Source organism: Nipponia nippon, unplaced genomic scaffold, assembly GCF_047370975.1.
Source record: "Nipponia nippon isolate SJK-2023a ecotype South Korea unplaced genomic scaffold, ASM4737097v1 scaffold_12, whole genome shotgun sequence".
In the NCBI taxonomy this organism is placed as follows: Eukaryota; Metazoa; Chordata; class Aves; order Pelecaniformes; family Threskiornithidae; genus Nipponia; species Nipponia nippon.
Window position 1 is genome coordinate 2,840,001 of NW_028262313.1, and position 21,250 is coordinate 2,861,250.

Here is a 21,250-nt window from a genome sequence, read left to right on the forward strand (position 1 = left end):
CTTCAGGCTTAAGAAAAGCATTGTTTTACATAGCTATGATCGAAATAGATGTTTCTTCCTTATTAGCTTCAATTAAAGTAGCTATTTTGTTTGAACTGCGCTTAAGTTGCAGCAAATCCACGGCACTGTGCGAAGTCGTGAGTGGGAAAGACACCACTGGAAAAGTAACAAAACTCAGAAAAACAAAACTCAGAAGTGGAACTTCATTGTCCATGTCCAGCAAAGCGCCAGCAGTAACGTGTCCCCATCAGCAGTGAGAAGAGAACTGCATTTTAAAATGCCTTTGATTTAAATAGCGTGATGCTGTTTACAGCTATGCCAAGCGTCGATGGGAAGAGCTGACAAAATTCCCTCTCTTTCCCCCTTTTTTTCTCCCAGTGCCATGTGTTCGGCAGAGGACAAGGCTCGCTCTCTCACACAGTCCCGGTGGAGGGAATTGCTGCGGATAAAGATGCCCGACGCAGGCAAAAGCCCGGTGCCAAACAGTTGTCACCTGCTGAACCAGGCGGCACTTCACGCACTGACCCCACGGCACCCGCGGATTGCTACTCATCACCCCAGGGAGCAGCAGCACAGCTGGATGAGATTCTGCCAACGAGAAAAAGAACAGAAATAATAATAATTAAAAAAAATAAAATGCTGCCTCAAAGCTTTTTCGACCTGGAAGGGATGGATGTACGCAGGAGCGAGGCGGTGCGGGTGGGTGCAGCGTGTGCCGGGGGCTTGGCGGCTGGGAGGGGTCCCGCAGCGATGGGTGCAGCAGCGATGGGTGCAGCACATCGGGGGCCTGTCCCCACCGTAGAATGGCAGCCAGGATCCAAACCCATCACTCGTTTGTACTGATGCCAGCCTCCAGCCACTCTGCTGAGAGCGGAATAACTCAGCTCTCGCTGCTAAAAAGGCCTCTTTGAAAGTATTTGAGCATCTTACATAAGATTGCTATAAACTGGTACAAAAAAAGAAAGCAAGTAATTACGCTACTGCCTTGTAAGCTTTGATTCTCTGCTGTTTGGGAACAATCTTAGGATTTTTTGTTAGGCTTACGAGGGTAGTGCAGAGAACAGCAAAGGTTTGGAGGTGGGGTGGTCGAGCTTTCCAGCCTCTCTGTAAAAAGCAGGTTTTCTTAGAATTTCACAGCCTCACAGGCACGACTAGAGAGAAGCAGGAGATATTTCTGCCCTTTCCTAGCGGCTTATGTATTATTCCTTAAAAAATAAAAAATAAAAAAAAGGAAAAGAGAAGAAAAACTTTCAGAGAAATGTGGTGCCTTTATTCCCTTGTGTTGTTTAAACCTTTTTTCATGGCACCATACAATGAGCTTTCTTCGGGAAGCAGAACAGTAGCTTTTCCTTAGACCACAGTAAAGCAGTTACAGCTTCAGCGCCTTGAGAAGGTGGTGGATAAAATAAAAAAAAAAAAGGAGAAGAAGAAAGCAAAAGAGAGAAAGAATGAATGAGGGTACAACAGGGAACATGAATCACTGCGGGGGGGGGGGGGCGGGGGGGAGAAGAAAAAGGCATCAAGTGTAGGTATAATTGCAAGGCACCAGCACACTCCTGGCACCGGGGAAAAAAAGGAATTGTAGATGATTCAGGAGTATGACAAAGGATCCCTTCAACAAGTTGTCTTTTATCACAACTTTGCTGCTATACAGCTATACTGCAACAGGGAGAAATTGCATCATGTCAACAGCAAGTTTATAAAGATAAACTGACTCTGAAGACAGTGGAAATATGCTGGCAGTTACTTTGTGTTTTGCTTATCACACTGCAATAAATTCACTGAGAACAGCATAAACAGGATATTAGAAACAAAAATAGACTTGCACCTAAAAGGGTCAGCTCTGTAATATTCTGGGGCGCAGGCCCGGCACGCACCGACCGCCCGCGGAGGTGGGAAGGTCCGAACCAGCATCCGTGTGCGCGGGGAGAGCACGCAGCCCAGTGCCCAGCCCGCTCCTCCGGGCCACCCCAGCATCCCGGCTCCCAGACCGCCATCCCCGACCAGCAAAGCTGAGGGGACTCAAATTCAGGCTCTTGTTTAAAACAGAGCAGCTCCTTACGCCAGCTATTCCGAAACACGAAGACATCTTTCTTTGCAGCAAGGATCGAAGTCTCCCAATACAAAGTGCAATAACGCTATTAGCTTACAGCTAAAATATTGACTGCATAGGGGTGACGGAGTGCCACATCACGTTTTTTGGCCCAAGGATGGTGGCAGGAACCCAAGCGCTGCCGACAGCTAAAGGGACCTTGTGGGAAGTGAAAGCAGAGGGTTTAAGACCACGTCTGTGGGGACCAGAGAAACCTTTACAAAGCACCTGCCCTGGCAAAACACCAGCTTTGCCCTAGCAAAGCCTAAATGACAAATGAGTTCGGAGCTCAGGAATGAAATACTCTTCGCCGCCTCTTTCTGATCATTCGCCAGCCAGGGTGGTTGTGCTCTTGTACTGAAGGGCTTCTCCTGCGTCCTTTCGCAGGCTCCTTCGCCCTCCTCCCCAGCCTCAGCCCTCCGCTCCATCCCAGAGAACGGCTGCTGGTTTAAATGCAAATAGTGCACATGCAGGCACAGGATCTTTTTTTAAATTCTGAAAGCTGAGACTTCTAAGTTTATCTCAGAAGGACACTGGAAAGATGAATAGAGAGAAATTATGCAGAGAAAGAGAAAATATTCAAAGAGTAGAATTATGTATGCATAATTGCCTGGCTCCCTGGGGTGCATGGGCGAGTACACCAAGTCACTTTGTGAAATCATTCCCCACAACTCCTGTATCCTAATTATAGTGCTGTAAGTGGGGAGAAGCTAATTTTTAAACAGTCCTGATGGGGTAACTGGAAGAACCGTGAGGATGCTGTTAACCCCTTGACTACTGAGGGTCTTCAAGCAAAGAAGCAAACACAGAAGAAATAACGCCGACGAGCCCAACGCGTCGTCCTCTGGTTGACTTAAAGGTGTTCATTACGAGAACCAAGCAAGCACAAGCCTTCAGGCTAGAGGAGAAAAAGGGCAGACGTGAAGGCCAGAGTGAAAAAAACACCAGTTTTTGACCTCTGCCCAGACTCAAAGAAGTTGGGAGCGAGCGTTATGGTGCTTCTGCGGCCCCTTGCTCTGCACAGCATATTCTCAGCCAAAAGCTTTATAAGCCCTAAATATGCTGTACAGGAACCGCTTTATCCATCCAGAAAATGCAGCCACAGCTGCGTGGTACCTTGGCACGTCCTCCAGTGCAACATGACTACTTGCAGCAGAAAAAGCTCAGTTTGGTGCTCCCTGAAAGCAGCCGGCTGGTTCCCGCGGGAAGGACCTGGTCCAGCGAGGAGCTGGTAGTACGCCGCCTCATCACACCCACCCAGGTTGCAGACAGCGATGCAACAGCGAGCGAGAAAAGTCAAAACTATGTTTTTTCGATCCATTACCTATGCGGTGCTCGAACCTGACTTCTTCCACAGGAAAAATAAAAGGCACTAGTGGGACAGCCCTGCCTTCAACCCGTGCTCTCACACTGCCCTGCGATCTCAGCTAACGCCGAAATCAGTCACCAACCGCCTTTTATTCTCGCCATGCTCAACAAGTTTAAGCTAACTAAAAACACTCCTGGAAGTCCCTAAACTCAGATATTTTGACTAAAACTGTCACTAGTATTTTGACCAAATTCTCTTTAAATTTCTCAGCCTGGTAATGTTTGTTCTCATTTACTACAAACCCCTTAAAACATCCCAATTAGCATTGTTTTCCCTTATTGGAATAGATACAGGCGCACAATATTAAAAAGGAAAAAAAGATAAAATACTCCATTTACCCGTCTTAGGCAGGCAAAGAACTATTTTTTCCCTCAGCCATGCCTTGTGCAATACCACTAAAAGCATGAAAACTCCACTTAGGGCTTCCTCGCCGGGGCTGGTGGGGACGCAGCACACATGCCGGGCTGCGGCCGTTTCAGCCCACACCATGCCATGCCTGGACTCCAACATCTGTCGCCAGGAAAGAGAGAAAAGCGAAGGTTTTCACTCCAGACTGCGCTATTTTTTAATCCTCTGGGTATTCAGGCCTTTGTATTTCTACCACGCTCGTTCAGGGAGGGCTTCCATGGCCACCCCCCCAGCAGAAGCCACCCACGGAGATGGATCTCCTTCAGTGCGTGCAAAGGTATTAGTCGGGGTAATGGAAGGCAGACACTTGCAGTTCCCCTCTCTGAGAAAAGCAACCTCCAAAATTTTACAGATATCCACAGGATTTAAGACTAGAAGACCATTTAAGAGGACCTCCTACAATAATACGCAAGTAAATCTTACCCAGTCACCTCTTTGTTGAGGCCAATTATTTGTTCAGAGGAGAATTTCCAGAAAGACGTACTTGACTTCAAGCACTGATCTCAGCACGTGAAGAACTCTCAGCACAGTCTTACAAGTGATGAACTCTCTGCCAAGCCCATATTAATATCTAACCCTTACGTTCCGAAAATTAAATATTCAAGTCAAATTGAATAGTTATTTTTTGGCCAAAGTAATAGACACAATTTTACTACTTAATCCTCTCACATTGTCTCAAGCTCACTCAAATTACAGCCATTTGAACTGTGATCTAAGCTTCCCTGTGCTTAACGAACTAATTAGAGCAAGGACAGCCAAACTTCCCGTTTTCCTGAATACTAAAATCTTCGTCTGGCCAAGAGCCGCAGGATGAGCACCACACGGCGTGCAAGGGGAAGGAGAGGAGTGAAGAAGAAGCCGGTCCCAGGTGGGCGACTTGGCCCCAAGGGCATCCCCATGCCCCCCCGTCAGCCGTAAGGCAGGGGGAACAACCACGATGAGCTGAAAAAAAGAAAATCAGCACAGACTGGGAGAGATAGTTATCCTCCTATATATTTTCTATATGTCCTTGGAAAGAAACGTTCTGTTCAGTCTGAAGAAAACACGTCGTTTACAGACCCTCATTAGATATGTGAGGGACCAGACCTGCAGTGCCATTCTTGGAGGAGCAAGAGGTGATGGCGATGGTCAGGGACTCCTTTTTGTGAACGAAGTGACTTAGATCCACCTTTCCCACTTTCAGAAGAGGGCCACAAGCACCGAAAGAACAGGATATTCCGAAGTTGTTGCACTTGGCAAAAGCGAACACAGACTGCAACATCATCTCTTCTCTCTCGACCAAAGATCATTTCAGCATTCAGGGAAAAATGAGTAATTTCTAACAGAAAAACCTGATGGAGAGCCTCAAAACCCTGTTATTCAGGGCATTTCCCCTAAAAGAGGAGATCCTGGTTTATAACTTTATTTTGGGTGATGGTGGGATTCCAGCTCTCTCCTGTTGATGCTGTCTTCAAAAACCTCGACAAGGAGCGCTCGATTTGCCCAAGTTCAGAGGGCCCCTCAGGCGAGCGGGTTTCAGCTTGTACCTCATATCATTCCCTGTCATGTCCTCTCCATCAAGGGGAGGATGACACAACCATGTAAACTTAAGTAGATTTGGGACGGCATCTAGCTGTGGCACACAAGGTCAGCACTGTAAGACACAGATACACAATACTGTCTGTGCAAATGTACTTCTCTTGTCCTTGGGAGAAGAGAGGAACTAAAACTCCTGGCATAATAACATTTGAAAACAGATGCAAAGGAAGAGTTTAAGGACGAGAAGTAGGACTGGGACCACAACACGAGGACAGGAGCACCTCACCTCTAGCTCAGATCTGGACCCAGATCAGTAATGAACCAGAATTTCCTGATAGATATTTTCTTGCTGAGCCTGGTTTTGAGCCTGCCGTAGACATCAGCAGCACGATAGCCTCCTGCTTGACAGTACAACAGAAATGACAATACCTAAGCGGAGACTAGAAATTGCTGGTGGTCCTGTCTGAACAAAAATTTGTAAGTAAATTTGCACGACCTGGGTTAAGTTCTCTGGGTGAGCTTCAGGGTTGTCAATAGAAGACCCATCAACCACACTAACTTCATATTATCATTATTAAATGTCAATGCCCAAAGGTGTTCCCAAAGAAGAAACACATACAGACGTCACAATGATATAATTCTAAATTCAGTTTGACGCAGCATCATTGCGTGTGCCATCAGCAGACGATGGGGCAGGAGGTCAGAGTGGGCAGAAAGGTTACAAGGGTGAGGTCACAGGCTTACTCAGTAAGACTTCATAACGCCAGGTATGTCTGCTGCCCTTTTATACCGTCACTTCTTGCAGACAAGAGGATAGAGAAGAGCTTAAGGAGGATCTGTAGGCACCGAAGACATTCCTGCAGGAGCCTGTTCAAACCTCTTTCAGCGTAACACAGAGTAGGCTTGCAAGCGTCGGAAGGACACAGCCAGGATATTCCCCAGGAGACGGGACGGGTGGTACAGGGGCAGAGACTGCAGGACCAAGGACCATCGGGCAAGGGCGGGAAGGAGGAACCCTAGAGGAAGATTGAACTCGGGCAGATTTCCACAAGGATTTGCAAACTGGCTAAGAGGGTGTCAGAGGACTGAGGACAAACCCACTCTAGCTGCTTAGCTGGGTCCTCAGCATCTCCTGGAGACAGATCATCACGTTAAACTGGGCCACTCCACAGCAGGGAGGTTCTGAGATCGGTCATCTTGCAAAGTAAGATCCAACCAAGTCCTACCCCAGCGTCAGTCTCTCAGCAACACCAAAGAACAGGCCTAGAGGAACAGAGTGCATGTGTCACTCTTCCACCCTCAGAGCTTCAATTCGGTGTGGATGATCTTATGACTAGATCAATGAATCCTGATATAGCAGCACTCGAGATAAATGTTGCTTCAGAAGGGCTCTTGTGTGAGTATTTGGAGTGAAGAGGAGTTTGGGAGGGACGGATGACGAATGGGAAACAAAGGAACATCACCAGCTGTTGGAAGCCCTGTACCACCTTTCGTACAAACACACCTTTCTCGGGCTGATATTTAAAACTACCTGCAAAATTATTTCCTATTTCCAAACCTTCTTCCCATAGCACTTGGAAAAGCTTTTCTGCATCCGCACAGAAAACAGCTACGGATGTGTATGATACAAAGAGAGTTCCTACGTAATTTGCCCCAATGTGCTCCTGCAGCCAGGCAGCCCCACCTAAGAGGCGTCCACAGCAGCTTTCGCATCCACGCCTGCGTAGGTGAGCACCTCCGTGTAGGTGAGCGCTGTGCTCGCCTCCTTCCTGCAAGCCCCGGGTTCTCTGGAGGGATGCACTCCGAAATCCCGGGCATCGCGAACCTCACGCTGCTGCAGACCTGCCAATACCCCGCGACATTACAACGCTTCAACATCTCCAAGAAGACCACAAGGGGCTACATCTCCGAAACGCCTCTAGTTAAGACCACAACCACGTCAACAAAAAAACAATCGTTCTGATGCCTCTCGATGCGCAGTGCGTCAGCACGACACCGGAGGCTCGCATCTGCGAAGGGCTGGCGGCACGCGTGCTCGGCAGCGCACAGCACGGAGCGAACCCCAATCCCCGCAAAGCCAAGAGCTAGCTAGGATCTGAGGCGCACCAGTGCATCGTTCGAGCACGATACACAATCTAGGACACAGATCCATAAGACAACAGCTTCTTCAGCAACCTGATTCCCATAATCAGGTAGTTTTTAATTTCCACGTTGACTTTAATTTTTAAAAAAAAAATCTCACACAAAAAAATTAAGAATCTTCCCCCATCCTTCGGCCAGGTAAAATCACATAATAGCTCCCGGCTCTGGCTGGCGCAATGGGCAGTATCGCGAAGGGGAGGGAATGTTTATAAAACGTTTTTAAACAATTCAATTTTAAAGCAATTTGTGCGCAGCGGCAGTAGGCAGTCTTGACTGCAGCAAACAGGCAGCAGGCTGGATCAATCGTGGGGTGGAGGTGGGTGCAGGAAAGCAGGAGCAGCAGACTGTGGCATTGAGGCTAATAGCTTTGTAGCAATTTATTCAGTGCGAAATACCGCACAGAGTGACACGGGGGTCTGCGCAGAAAGTAGGCAGAGAGTATGTCAATGCCTGGGAGGGAGATGGTCCCCAACTCCAGAGTGGCAGAGAGCAGAGAGGATCAATACTGAACACTCCAGGAAAAGCAGGAAACTCTTCTTCCCTTACAAAAAATAAATAAATGACAATTAATGGATGCAATCAGGCCATCTGCAAAAAAAAACCAACCCAACAATGTTGCTGAAGAAACGCCACACAAAAAAACCCCAGTGAGATAAAAGCTTCAGTGCTGTCACAGCATCGCTCCTGGCAGAGTCCTTCCTTGCAGTCCGCACCCCGAGGGGTTCCTGGCCCTGCCACCTCACCCCGAAACGAAATCCTGTTGCCAGCAATGGGGACGGGCCCTTCATTTTCTGTACCAATGGCAAGGGAAACCCCATGAATAATTTCCAACCCCTTCCCCAGCTTGGTCCCACATCATTTCTTCAGCAGCAAAGCTTTACCTGGAGACATGCCACAATGTCCCCTCTCTCCCTGGTGGCCTTCATCCATGCTTTGGATGAATAGTTAAGGAATGGACAAGGAGAGCTAGTTTTGGGATAGAACAAAGGGAAATGGCTTTCTGGGACCTGGTTTTGACAAACGAGCAAAAAAATCGCATCCGATTGGTATGCATGTCCTGTGATGCAAGCTCAAGAGCTCTGGATCTCCTTGCAGACAAAATTTGCTCTGAATTGCTCCTGCTGGTGTTTGCAGCCCAAGGATAATGCGATGCTCTTTCCACATCGCACTATCTCCATGCCCAAGCACATATGGTCTGGCTAAATAAGAAGCCTTGGAAAGGCTGTCAACAAGACTAGAGGAAGGTGTGCATCTGTGCAGAAACATATGCATGCCCCAGCACTGCACAGTGAGCCACGAAAAGGATGCTCATGCCCAGAATCCCACCAAAACCTGCTCGGGTCCAGCAGAACCGCGGTGCGGGACCCGTGACGCTGCTGCTGCCGCTTTCACAAACCCTTCCCCTCGCTGCCTTTGTGCTGCATGACTGAAAACCCACCAGTCCGCTTCCCAGCACCCTCTTGCCAGGGTATCTAAAGATGATGCTCCCTCTAAACTCGACCAGCACAGCCTTTCACGGCATTGCTGCTCTGGCCCTCATTTCTATACCCACTTACGTATTTGCTTGAAAGTATGTGCTTTATGTTCATCTACGAAAATCCCCCCCATGGTACTAAAAGCAATGGAATAATCTACTATTTCAACTTGCATCCCTTAGAGAATTCTGCAGTTTAAAAAAAAAAAAGAAAAAGAAAAAAAAAAACCTGGTTGAATTTGATTAAACCTTTGGAATCTCTCCAATATTTCCAGTTATTCCATCTGTAGAAACACTCTACTGGCACTTGGCACATTTATAGCATTAACTGCCTTCTAAATCAGCAGCAGTTCTGCCTAACAATTTGGCATTTGCACATTGCCTTGTAAATTACCCACCTTACATCGCCGGGTACGAGGACCGTCCCCTCCAAAAAGCCTATTACTGCCTTGCAGAAATTCTTCAGGAAGAAAATATCTTCTTATGGGCTTGTCTCTTGACAAAAGAGAGGGGGGGGGAAATGGCATTCAGTGGGCACGGTACTAACACCGTGGCTCATGGTGTTACTATGGCAGTAAAATGAAACCCAATGCAACCAGCTGGTTGCTATACTGCTATTGGAGCCTCCTTTCTGTTTTTTGACCTTTCTAGAACTCTCCAAAAGGCATTAATCTCTTCAAAATCCATCCAGGATCTAAAGCGCGACGCAAGGTGAAGGTGTTGGTGAAGCGGTCCTCCCGGCGGGCACCGCGGAGGGAACAATTACGATTCCGCCGGCGAGGATTTGCTTGCTTTTTTTGTGCTACGGCACCGCAAAGTCAGGAACCAGGCTAGGAACGGCTGCAGCTCCAAATCAAGCCACAAAGCAGCAGGAAACCACTCAGCAATATCAGCAGTGATTTGTGCATTTCTTGGTTGAAAACAAAGAGCGGAGAAGGTCGGCATTATTACCTCCCTGCTTCCAAGTCGCCTCTCCTCTTTTGTCTACCCAAACCGTTGGAGGCAAAAAACCTCCCCTTCCCCAACAGCTCTTTTGAAAACCCTTTCTCCTTATCCATATCCACACCTGACCCATTCTTGTTACGCCTCCCCATCGACAAAGTGTAAGAAAGTCACCAAATTAAGCGCCCAGCTTGTGCCCTCCTGCAGAAGAAGCCTTCTCCCTTGCCTGCACCTCAGCCCTTGTTTTCTGCTGCTGAGCTGTGCTCTGGTTAGCTCGTCCTTCCTAGCACGGATTTGCTCCACAGACCATAGGGGGGGAGGGAAAAAAAACCCAAAAAGGAAGAAAAGGACAAGGCCAAAAAGAAAAGAAACACATTGAGTTAACTCTCCTCCTCCTGCCTTTTGCTTCTAAAATATGCCTTATTGATTTTTATACGTATTATGATCCTGTAGCATTAGAAATCCAGGGTCACCCGAGGACTTCGAGACGGTTACTGTGCCATGCGTCGTGACCGCTTGGAATTTGACAGCAAGACAGAGTTCAGAGCTTTGTGCTTAAAAAGGGCTGGCTGCGATTGTCGGGGCTGAAACGGAATTTCTTATTTCTTGTTTTGCAGGCGGAGATGCAACAGGCGGAGCTGAACCACTCCGATCCTGTCCCACAACAAGAAGTAGTGACTCAAACTGGCTTACTCATTATCGTTCTTTTGGAATTAGTGACTTAGTTAATGCTCCCCATGCTAACATTTAAAAAATTGCATTTTTTCTGTTCTTTTGTATTCTATACACTTCCCTCGCTTGGCGCGCTTCTTCTTTTAACTCCAAGGAGGAATGATTTCCCTTGGCTGCAGTTAACCGCAAAGAGCGACCCGCAGCAACAAGGACCCACAATCTTCTTTACCTGTTTTTAACCAGTTCATCGAGTGGAGCAGGGTCCCATCCTACGTCCCACCACGTATCGGCAAGATCCCGTGCCCGAGGTTGTGTGTGCCGAGGCACCTATAGTTCCCCCTAAATAGGTTAACCCACCCCTCTGCAAGGGGCTGGTGGGGACTCGGTGTCACGGGGACACCAAAGGATGCTGTTGCCCCCAGAACTCGGCAATGTGCCCCAGCGCCGGCGTGTCCCTCCTGCCTCCAGCCTGGGCCCTGGGCGAGGTGCAGGGGCTCTGGTAACACCCCTGCAGTGCTCCAGGGCTGCCCCAGCACGGCGGGGCCGGAGCAGGAAAAAGCACGGTTGCGGCGAGGCTTGGAGAAGGAGAGATGACCTGAGCTACATGCTCCCACGAACAGGGCTGCGAGAGCGCGGCAGGCACTGGCCTCCGAGACCACCGAGAAAACAGACGAGTCTCAACTCCGTGGCCGCTCTGCACTTGATGAAAATGTCTGCTCCCTCACATACACACAAAAAAAATTAAAAAAAAAAAAAAAATACAGCTCTCCCTGCAGCCAGCGATGCATACTAGATGACTGCCTTCTCAACATGAGAGCAAAAGGGCAAATGAATCACATTACACTCCATGAATAAAAACAGAGCCTTAATGCAACAGCGACTTAATGATTACATTTTCAATGCACTAGACAGTTTGGCCTCATTTGCAGAGGTGCTGAGCACCCCTGAGTCCCACTTCAGCTAATGGGGACGGCAGGCACTTTGCACCTCGGGACTCTCCCCCGGGCCCCGTACGCGCCTAGGAAATTCTCCCACCTGGCAAGGAGGCTTTCCTCGAGGTTTGTGAAATTAAAAGCTAATAGCAGGGATAAGCCTGGGCCAAGGACCTCTGATCTCAACCTGCGGCACCCAGATCCGTCCTCCGGAAGGTGGGATTAGGGTTTGTGGCTCTGGCTGAACTGTGCTTTTCTTTCCCATATAGTGAAGAGGCACCGAGTCCTGCCCGCGACGGTGCCCGCGCAACCCCAGCGACTCGCAGCAGAGAGCGAGCCCTGGGCTGGCGGGGATGTTTGCTGTTGGCACCGGGAGGCAACCAAGGTGTTCACCTGCCCTGGCTCTGTACACCCACTATGTGCAAGCCGGAGGAGCTGGTGGTAAGAGCCAGCTGAAATGGAAAAAACAGCATTTCCAGACTACCCCCTTGGCAAGGTGCTCACGCAGCAGTTACGGAAAAGCACGTAGTGGAGGGACAGCAGAACAAAAATAAATCCCGCTGTCACTGCGCTATTGGAAAGGGGCTTCTGCAGCAGACCAAAGCCAGCCAAGCAGCAACACCAGCACACGTGCAGATTGTGAATAAACTCTGCTTGGACTGTGTCGGGGTGCCAAACATGCCACCTCCCCTTCCTGAGCTTTTTGGGCTCCCTATGGCATTTAAAACAACTCCCGTTCCCCCTTTGGTAAACCTTGCTCTTTTCTTTTAAACACCCTCCTGCACCGGCAGTGTTTCTCAAAGCAAGCCCCGGCGTCCCCGTCCCCGTCACAGCCAACACGCTGGCGGCGCAGGCGGCCTGAGCTGCACCCTGGCCTTGGCACCGTCCTTCTCCGGAGGAATTAAAAAAAAACCAAAACAGACCTTCACAATATTCCTATGTCTGTTTAGAAAATACATCCCAGGTCAACCTCTCCAAAACAACACCAGTCCTCTGGCAGACAAAAAGAAGTCAAACGCAAACTATTTATTGCCAAATCCTCTTCCTTCGTTGTAAAGTACTGTTTAATTTTATCCCTTAGGCATCTATTATCTCATAGCCCATATTATTTTTCCAGCTATTACTGCTTAATTTTCCCCATCCAAAAAGTATGTACAGACACAAGCCAATTTCTGTCTTGGCATAATTGTTTATGAGAAACAAACAGCTGTTTCGCTGGGGTCCTAACAAATAGATGGTGAATCGATGCTTCTCATCTCTTCATTAGCTTCCCGCAAGAAACCGGCTGCCGTCACGTGTCCTCTGCCGCCGAGCATCGTCACCCTCCCAGCCGCAGCCGCTAACGAGCGGGGACCCTCGCGGACCAGCGGGGACCTTGCCGAGGGAGGGATGGAGGAGAAGCCGGGGGGATGCACCAAAGCCCCTCGTTCACAAACTCACGCTGCGGTGGAAATAAGGCTCTACGCGGAGCATAAACATTGCTTTTTTTTTCTTTAAATAAAAGCTGCTGAATTTTAATCAGAGCTTAAAATAAAAAGTAAAAACCATGGCTAATGCTTATCAAAATGCTTGGACTGCTTCTCTTTTCCCATTTCTGGTAGAATTTGTTCGTTTTACCACTTGTTGGTTTTGTTGGATTTTTTTGCCAGCAGAGCTTCTGTGGGGTCTGAAAGTTTTTTGCAAAATGCTACCGCTGGCCGCCTAAGTAAGCATAGGACCTTCTCAAGGTACAAAGTCCGTAACCCTCCTTTTACGGAGACCGTGGCAATGCAATTGCCTGCGCCGTGGCCAGCGTCAGCCGGTGCAGCAGGGAGCGAGCGCACACCCGACGGAGGCGGGGGTTTGCACAACAGATCCCAGGGAACAATCTCTGCGTCCCAGACTATAGCACGGAGCGGACAAAGAATGGCAAACAAGCTTAGAAACTCAGACCAAAAAAAATTATTGAAGCAACTAAGGCATATGCAAAATTGCAAAATATTGTTAAGGCATACAAGAAGCTAGCCAGAGGTATTAGCAAAAGCTGCGGAAGACAAGGTGTGTCTGTGTGTCTGCAGGTGTGAGACGGACAGAAAGCTGGGTGCCAGTTCTGGTCGGCATTCCCGCGAGTATTTTCCATGCAGAAGTATATAATTCAGCCTCATCCCAGTTTGGGTTAAACATTTGCTGAACCACTGCTGACATTATTTGCCTTTAACATGCAGCTATTTATGGCAGCGTTGGGGTACTCGGTGCTTGTGGAGTTTACTTTTCATGTCGTAAAGCGCCCGCACGTCCAAGGGTTCGCCAAGGAGTGGGCAGAAGGGGATTTGTGATAGCGGAGGGGAAAGGGGAAACATTTTTTAGGGACCACACAAGAGCCTACATGGGCTCGGCACCTGGGTACGGGGCAGAGCATCTCCCACCGTCGACCCTGTCTCGGCAGCCAGCCCCAGCTGGGAGCGTTGGGGACAGAGCCTATGTCGGGCACGGGGATGGCAGCAGGCCTTTGCAGCCCAACTCCTCAGGCCAGCCTGCCACACACAACGCAAGAGGCATTCCTTCGGCTCCTCCTTCTTTTTAATACTTTATTCATGCTTCCGACATAAGGCATCGCTAATGTTTTCCTTTCTGTCACCTGTCCTGGCTTTAGATGCTCAATTAAAAAAAAAAAAAAAAAGCTCCAAAAGCAGTTGCAAGCACCAGTGCTTTGCAACGCTCTCGTCTTGTCCAGTGGGTGTTACCGCAGCAAATAGAAACTGCAAGCAGAGGCTGAACGGCAATGAGTCAGGAAGGCAGAAAGGCGTGAAAACAAAATGAATGGAAAAGCAATAAACCCGCAATATTTCACCATCGGTACCGAGTTCCTGGGTAACCTCCATCTATCAGCGTTATCAGTGCTGGGAGCTCACCGGAGCTGTACTTACAGTACATTAGTGACAGTGGCAGAGAAGCGGCTGTGGCCACGCAGGTGCATCACCGTGCCACGGGCCGAGGCTACCACGAGCCGCGGTAAGGGCAACAGCCATCCACCATCTCCCGCACCTTGGGATCCTCCTCCAGAACAAAGAGAAAAACACTCAAGCTTTTACCAGTGTCCCACGTGAAGGAGAGGAGAAAACTGATGGGGCAATGCCAGGCAGCAGGGCGCCCTGGTCCAGGAAAGGGATCAGCCCAGGAGAGGGATCGATGATGGATGCCTGTGCTGAAACGCTGTCCTGCTCGGGGACCCCGTCTATGAAGGAGGAACAAGGCTCACACATCTCGGGTCTGACTCCAGCAGCAAACCAGGCGTACTGCTTAAGGAATAGAAACCTTAAAAATAGGTTTAAAAAGGAAAGTTATTCCCTGTAAAAAGCTGGAGAACAATTCAAGGAATCAAATTAGAAAAAGGAGACCCTTTTCCAGTCCCCCCCAAAATACACCAGTGCCCCTTCATTCCCCATTTCTCATGAAGGCACAAAGCATAGCAGCTTCTCTTTGGGGTAATGATGGGCAACCCCCCTTTCTCTGTATCCATATCTACAAAAAGATCAGAAAAACACTACTAGGAACCGGAGGATGGGGACTGCTTCAATCCTTTATTTTCCGGAGCACCAAGTACAATATATCCTGCTGGTCCACGTTTAGAAACAACCGCTTATTTTCCACTTCTGTGCAAAACGATCTAGACAGCTGCCTGCAACTCCTGCCCATCGCTGCCCATCCCTGCCACGGCGGCGGGAGACCCAGCCACGCTCCCAGTGCCAAAAGCAGGCGCATACAGGCTTTGCCTGCAAGTCAGGCTCACAGCATTACACAGAGAGCCGGCACCCCCCCGAAAAAACGGGCTCTGCGTCCCCCTCGATGACCTACGGCTTTGGACACAGACCCCCTGCCCAGGCTGTGAATAAAAATGACCGCTCTCTCCCCAAAATGAAGCTAATCCCCCATTAGCGTTGCAGAAAACTCAGGCAGCCAGCAAGAAGAAAGCTTTTTAAAGAGATATAAAAACAGGATTTTTGTATTGAAACACATGCCACAGATGGTGTAGCAGACGAGGATTAATTCATGAATCATATTTCTTAAATGATACAATCTCTCTTTTCACTTCCATACTTTCCCTTTTTGACTCAGAAGCAGGGATTTAAGATGCCCTTCCCAGATATGAATTTTGCATGAACAAACATTGCAGGGGTAAAAAAAAAAAAAAAAAGGCAGCAATAAACCAGAAAACCCAGATGTTTAAAGCTAAGTTCTCAAATGTAAGCGAATGCATATCCTGTCCATCTACGAAAGAACATGTGTGGAAATGCAATATATGCAGGCACAGATCTGGGACTAGGGTGGCAAAACGCATTCCCTAACATTTGGAGATTACTAATGCTTCAGCCAGAGTTCTGAATTTCACAAAAGCTGATTTTATATCTCCTCCTATCTTATTCGCCACCCTCGCAGCAAAAGAAAAGCCTCAAGGCAAACGTTTCCACCGAGAGGCCCTCCTCACTCTGCCGTTCGGGTTTGTCCCTCCTCCAGCCCCCATCAACGCTTTCCTTCGGAAAATCCTGGCGCAGGCACCGCCAGGTTGCTCTCCAGGAAAAGCTCGCCGAGCCCACAAAACCAAGGGGACTGCAGAAAGCCCCGGCAAGCCAAAACATCCTGCACCGCGCCAACAGATCACCCGTAGCTCGCTACCACAGCTGAGCAAGGTTTTAAGTGGCAAAAAAAGAGAAGGAAATGACAAAAGAGCTCTTCAATAGCAGGAGACGCCGAACTCCCAGCTCCTTCTCAACTGGAAAGCTCTTTCGGATCAGCCAAACCCATGGAAAGCCCACGACGGCACGCCTGTGCGGAACCACCGCCTTCACCCAGGCACAAGCACAGATCAAACCAGGGCGAGAAGAAACAGTGCCAACACTCCAAACTCCCAGCACGCTGCCCGTCGGGCACTTTCTCACCTGCAAAAGGTGCTCTTACACCTTTCTTTCATCACCAAATCAGCATTTCAGTCATTTTTTCCACTTTGCACATAAAGCAGCTGTGTGTATGCTTAACAGCTTCTTTATACAGCCTTGCACTTACTATTGTAGCTTTACACATGAAGCTTCAAGTTAGAATAAGGGCAAAAAAGAATTACTTACCCTTAAATTATTTCAACCTTTCCCTGCTTTGTGTACGACGTGGGCTTCTCTTTTGGTTACTATTTCCAGATTTGGTCTTTGGGTAGGTGAATGGAAGAGGAGAATGAAAGGAGCTGTATTTGATGACGATGGAGACTGTAAAATAAAGAGAAGCACTTTAGTGCAGAACAGTCCTCTCTATACCTACATATCAGATTAAATTAAATTAAATTAGTGACACCAACATAAATGCTTCCTACTGTTTTTATGCACACATACAAATATCACAACTGTCAAGGAGAATGCAGCTGTCAGTGATACGGCAGGGGGGAAAAAAAAGAGCAATTTCTAAAATGGAAGGAAAAAAAACAAATCTAGCATAACAACCAGCATTTGAACAGCAGCGAAGGGGCTTCCCCTGGTTTGCAGGAGGGCAGGCAGGCCACGGGGCAGCTGCCCAAACCGGGCTGCCTGCGAGACTGAAATGGGCCGAGGCTCCGTGGGAGCTCCTGGAAAGGGCTTGAGCAGAGGACAGCGCGGAAGGAGCACGGGTAGCAAAACCGCAGCAGCAAAACCTGACAAACGCTCTTTTGCTTCCCAAAATACTACATCAGCTCAACTGCTTTTGAGAAAGCAAGGAAGGAGCCGAGAGTTTCGGGAAACACAAGCCACCCATACCCTGTAACGATGAAAGGACGCCTAGCACAGGAAGGAATTAATAATTTGGTCGCTGTACCAGCAAGTACTCCCCCTAAAAACCAGATTAATCTCCCACCATCTGCTTTAATAGCAGAATTTCTGCTAAGTGGTTTTCCCCTACACAGACCCACATATCCATGTAAACACACAAACAAACCATTTGGCTTCCCGCAGTCACGGGGTACGCAGCTGCTCGGAGAAGGGCTCGGTGCCTTTGACACAATGCCAAGGTTGAATTCCTGCCATCCCAATCCACTCCCACCCCTCTCCCCCCGCCGACTCCGTGCCCCGCTCCCGTGCAAGGCTCTTTAAGGCTGCCAACTCATCAGGTGAAGCACCTTGGGCTACCTCCCCTCCGCTTGCCTCCCCAAACCACTGCCCATTCAACGTGGCAGGTTGAGATCCTTAAAATATCATTTCATTGTAAGGAATGGGAAAAAAAGAACGAACACAAGAGGAACCGACTTCCCCGTTGTTGTTTTTCTCATGACAACTCTCCCATCGTCTGTATGCAACTGGCATCTCCAGCACCGTGAGCCCCAGCCCCAACACTGAAAGCACCCCCAAAAAAGAGTATATATACAAAATTAGCTAGAAGATGCCATGGCTGCTAGTGGAAAAAAAACCAAAAACCAAACAACCTGAGTCAAGGACTGTCCTTATTTGGTTGGAAAAGCTCAAAGGTCACCACAAGTAGTATATAAAAATACATGTTAACATTGAAGAGGTATAAACATAATACTAAATAACACTTTTTATAACCAGCTCAGTATTTAACACTTGCCCAGTGGCCTGTGATAAATCCTAGGCGCTTTAACAAAGAAAGCTATTCATTGCTATTTAGCAGAAGGGGGAAAGTAAAGCACAAGAGAAAAAAACTGCTCAAGACATCAAGGACCAAGTCAGAAACAAAAAGCCAGGTCTCCTCATCCAGCTCCTCCACCGCCGAACACCCTGCTAGGCTGTTGTATTTAAATAGAAATACTATTGTTAGCCGTAAGCAATGCAGACTCATTAACATTTATTTTAGTGTTATAAAATATATTTTTAAATACTTGAAGAAATAATCTGGAGGAAGTGCTACAGCCCTGAGCATGTTTTCAATATGTCCCAGCTTTTCCAGAGAGATTCAGACCTCCTGGAAAGACGCGGACTGCCTCGGAGCGCGGGAGCGTGCGGATACCTCCAGCCAACCCAGAAAAGCAGCACGTGCAAATTCCCTGCCCTTGCTTCTCCTCCCAGATTGTTCAGGAAGAGGTAAATCTAAAAATGTCGTTGATTGGAATTACTCATGGACAGCAGAAACCCGAAACTATCATTTCCCACATGTTCTTAATGTGTGTGGGTGTTTATATGTGAATAACACTTGGAAACAGAGGAACCCGATGCCTGTAGAGACACCTCCTCGAGGAGCACGCCAGCAGAAAGCCCTGCCAGCACACCCAGCTCCTGCTGGAACAACTTCCACGGAGCCCAAAGTCAGCGTGCGGGTCCCGGCCAGACTGCACCTGATCCCAAAAGCTAACGGAGACAAACCATGTTTGCAATTTCTAATGAACCCAGTGGAGCAGGAGCATGCCCGGGGAGAGGAAAGGCAGCCTCTCCCCATCATGAAGAGCAGGCAGCACGGGCAGCACGCACCCCGCAAGCTGTCAGGAGAGGGTTTAGGGGTTGGCCGAGAGAAGCAGCAGTTGGTGGCGGTTTTTCCAGTGGTATCCACAAGTACATCCAGAGAAGACCACTGTGTGGGAGGACCCTAAACCATAGGGGCAGAAGATAGATTCAATACAGAGAACAGAAACCAGAGGTACGCACCGACGTACGGAGCACAGTGCCCTATTTTTACCAAACCCAAATGTATCAAGAATACGTAAGATGCATTTTATCTTATATACACACTTTACAAGACAACTCCAGTTCTCCACACGACCCAGCCAGCCTTGGGCCGCCTCGGACAAAATAAAATGGGAGGAAGCCAGGAGGGAGAAGAAACAGTTTTCTCCTTTTTCATTGTCAGAAAGTTACTGCCCAGTTAGCGTTTTACAGGCTCCCCATAATTTCAGAGTGGTCTTTAATCAGCGTTTTGGTGGGGGAAAGAAAGAACCGCATCAATTTCTGCGGTTTCAGAGGGGGTTCGATGCACGCCTGCCGCGGTTTGCCATCCCGAGCTCGAAGCGGCACCTTGCCCAGGAGCGACCCGCCACCAAGGCACACCCCCATCACGACGGAGCCGGAGCTCCAATATTTAAAGCCACTCGTCTTTTCCCCAGTGACGGAGACGGAGGGACGTGCTCTGGAGCTCAGCCACGGTGGTCCCTGGCACTGTGCAGATGGCAGTGGTTTGGTTACCCGGTGCTAAACGCGATCTGCACCAGCTATGGCATACACCAAGTTCAAAGTCAAAACGAACATTTGTTCTACAACAAAACACATTGCAAATGATCCTTAACAAATTTTAACTGTTGGTACAGTCAGATAAGAGCACAGTAGCATATATCATACCCTGTTGTTATTGCAAGCTCTGTGCCGCTGAACATATGAGTGGCAATGCAGAGAGATCTATATTTTGTATTTCAGTATAAATTATAGAGCAGCATAATAGACCTGAAGAGGCAGCTCCGCTCTTTCCTGCATCGCTTCCTTCACGTTTTTAAGCCCATTAAATTTCTTCCCATTTAGTTGCTTTATTTTGGTTCCTCGCTGCATAAAATTGTTCCACATTCACCAAGCGGCGAAGCCGAATACATAATCACAAAACTTCCCTGCAAAAACTCCGAGAGCTGTTATGTAAAGCAGAGAGGGTATCAGCAGATAGAGACAACTCGGAGGCAACCTGAGGTTTGGTATTCTGTGTCAGCTTGACACACAGGGGAAATAACCCTTTAATCCAGTGCAGTGTATTTCATTTACTGTAGTGTTATCCAGTTCGAAGATGTTATGAAAGGAATCCCCGGAGAGACTTAAGACTTCAAAACCAGCCCGAGTTTGAACTTAATTCCACCGTTGCAAAAGGCTGTAGCTGCGGAAGATGACCTTTTCCATACCTTGCATGCCAGGAGCCATTCTGCCTCATAATGTCACGCCAAATTAGAATATTCTCTTTTTGTTTTACTCGGGATTTTGTTTTGTCTTTTCTTTTTAATTAAAAGCATCTGTCACTATTAATGAAAAAAAAAAAAATCAATAACACAAACAGATTAAAAATGGTGACGTCAAAACAGATGGGGAGAGCCCAAACGCCGGGTAATTAACAGAGGGACTTTCACCTCCGCGGGAGCTCGTCAGCAGAGCCCAGGTCAGAACCGCAGGAGCATCGGTGCCATCTCCTTGCTGCTCACGCCCAGCGAAACAAAGGGGTGCTCTTGCCCCACCGCCACGCCGGCCTCCCCCCGAATACATCCCCCAGACCCCACCGGCAGCGGGAGCCTGGGTGGTCTCTCTCTTCTTCTCGGATAGGAAAGGAGAGGGGAGAAATACCTTCGAAGTGCAGATCTCAAAGTTGCTCAGGTCTTGCCAAGGTTATCCTGAATAAAAGTTCAGATATACTTTAAAAAAAAAAAAAAAAAAAAGGCCGTACATCCATGTCGGTGAAACAGAAGCTGGTGGAACTCCCTGTGACGGCAGGGATGAAGGCGTGAGGTCCGATCTTCAACTGCAGGAGCTTCACTGACCAACGGGTATTTTTAAGCAATCCTGCAGCAAGCTTATTAAACAAGTTATGGAAATCCCAGTTAAGGTTGTCCTCTAGTGTTAATCCCGTCCGTGGACTTGACTATTTTGAGGTGAACCGTAAAAGGCCAGTTTTCACTCGCTGCATCTTACAGTTCAGATTGTGAATGTAATTGAATGTAAATTTCTATTTTCCAAAAATTACAGTTCCCCCACAAAACACTAAATTAATTACAAAATGTCTTCATAACGTGA

The 21,250-nt window shown here is 48.2% G+C and overlaps 1 protein-coding gene and 1 long non-coding RNA gene across 3 annotated transcripts in view; one reads left to right on the plus strand and one right to left on the minus strand.

Moving 5' to 3' along the window:
- NEXMIF (neurite extension and migration factor) overlaps nt 1–21,250 on the minus strand; it is a 173,841-nt gene that overhangs the window by 41,651 nt on the left and 110,940 nt on the right. For both annotated transcript variants that reach the window (XM_087748385.1, XM_087748386.1), the window contains exon 2: nt 16,649–16,783. The gene's annotated coding sequence lies outside the window, so the exon portion shown is untranslated. The remainder of the gene's footprint in view (nt 1–16,648; nt 16,784–21,250) is intronic.
- Nucleotides 11,562–12,963, plus strand: LOC148056646 (uncharacterized). Its single transcript, XR_015702525.1, has 3 exons — nt 11,562–11,675; nt 11,819–11,990; nt 12,817–12,963. It is a non-coding gene; the product is annotated as an uncharacterized LOC148056646 (long non-coding RNA).